This window comes from Plectropomus leopardus, unplaced genomic scaffold (genome assembly GCF_008729295.1).
Source record: "Plectropomus leopardus isolate mb unplaced genomic scaffold, YSFRI_Pleo_2.0 unplaced_scaffold12730, whole genome shotgun sequence".
NCBI lineage: Eukaryota > Metazoa > Chordata > Actinopteri > Perciformes > Serranidae > Plectropomus > Plectropomus leopardus.
The window spans coordinates 1-1996 of NW_024613538.1; the positions used below are offsets into that span (position 1 = coordinate 1).

The 1996-nt window shown below is 38.9% G+C and overlaps 1 long non-coding RNA gene across 1 annotated transcript; it reads left to right on the forward strand.

The window, feature by feature from the left end:
* Nucleotides 1–701: 701 nt before the first annotated feature.
* LOC121963834 lies at nt 702–1821 on the forward strand. The gene is made up of 2 exons (XR_006107286.1): nt 702–868; nt 1737–1821. It is a non-coding gene; the product is annotated as an uncharacterized LOC121963834 (long non-coding RNA).
* Nucleotides 1822–1996: the final 175 nt, after the last annotated feature.

A 1996-nucleotide genomic window follows, 5' to 3' on the forward strand; every position in this document is an offset into this window, starting at 1 on the left:
AGGAAATGTAAAAATAAATAGAGAAATAAATTCCTTGTGTGAGTACACATACTTTGCCACAAAGCTGATTCTGTGGCTCCTTGTATACTAATTATACATGCCAGCAGTATAGTTTCTTACACAAGAAACCATTTTCTAAACACCTAATAAGCCGTGTACCAGCTTTCAAAATACTTCCAGCTCAAAGTCTGGAATCAGCAATTTTAGCAATTTCTACTTTCCTTCAATTATGTCTTTCTGTTTTAAAAAAAAAAACAAACAACCAAAAACATTTTTTAAACAATTTAAAAATACAGAAGAATTAAATGTAAGTTCAATTTGTTTTCTGGACGAGAAAAACGTCAGTTATTCTCTATCATGACTGAACTAAAGTGGTGCATTTGGTTTCTAAATATTGAGTTTGTCTTTTTTGAGTTTGGCCTTCTCAGTTATTTTATAAATGTATTTATAGATAAATTATACCAGATGCATTGTGTTTAATGTCTGCTTTAAAAAAGATAATTTAAGAGAAACAATGATACATCCACACATGTGAATACACTCATACAAAAACACACAAAACACCCCTCAATGAATACATACACAACACACACCCTTAAATACCACAAATACAAACATATATCCTCAAATAAACACATAAGAAACATCCCCAAATCTGTACACTAAAGTACATCCTCTGCAGTCTGCTGAACTGTGCACCAAGAATTCTTATTTTTGTGTTGTTTTTTTTTCTTTCCATTTTTCGTGTGTGTTCAGGTGGGAAACTACCTCCGTATGTTCAGAGGCTCCCTGTATAAAAGATACCCGTCATTATGGAGAAAACTGGCATCAGTAGAAGAACGAAAGAAAATCGTGGAGTCGTCTCACGGTCAGTAGAGTGCAGTCCCGACACACGTACAGCGGTGTGTGCTGTATAAGCTCTGAGTCTCCATCATTATCTCTAATCTCCTTTGTTTCCTCTGATATTAAACGCTGCTGTTGTGGGATACTCAGCCTGCTTTGCTCGGGGGCCAATCACAGCAGCTCCATGTCTCTGGGATTTGAGGACATTTATAGGATTTGGGGACAGGAAAGATGGGACAGAGAAGGGGGAACGACATGCATCAAAGGGCCACAGGCCAGACTCGAACCCGGGCCCCTGCAGAGGCCTGAGGTGTATGAGGAGCACACTCTACCCACTGAGCTAGAGATCGCCCCGCTTTTTGTATTTATGACGTTTCTTGGATTTTAGGACATTTGATTGACATTTGGATTTGAGAGCGTGTTTTGGGTTTTCGGATGTATCTGTGCTTTGAGGACATTTCTAGGATTTTAGAATATTTTAGGACATTTCCAGGATTTGAGGAGGTTATGGCATTCTTCAGATTCTAAGATGTGTTTTGGGTTTTAGGCCATTTCTGTGATTTTTGAACATTTTTAGGATTTTAGGACATTAGGGGCTTTGCTTGGACCTCTGTCGGGGGATGTGAGGGCACTTTTTTTTGGTAAACAGGCTTTTGAAGCTGGTTTATTCACTCCGGGACCTTACCCTTTTTTTATTTTTATTGTGACTAAGACATTGGTTAGGGGGCCACTAAGCACCCTATCGGGGGCCAGATTTGGCTCACAGGCTGTAAGTTGAGTATTACTGTAACACACTGACAGTAGATAAGGACCTCATGCTGCCCCAGTTAAAATGATAATCATGTAAGTGCTCGTTATGAGGTATTGATTTGACTCCTGTTCTTGTCACTCAGATCACGGCTACACTCAGCTGGCCACCAGCGTGACTCTGCTGAAGGCTTCGGAGGTCGAGGAGATCCTCGAAGGAAACGATGAGAAGTACAAAGCTGTGTCCATCAGCACCGAGCCCCCCGCCTACCTCAGGTACCTCCACAACCCTGTCATGTAAAATCACAGATAAATCAATTTGAATTAAAAAAAAAACAGGAATGAAAAATAAATAAATACAATATTTAAAAAAAAACAAATAATAAAAAAATACATATATATATAT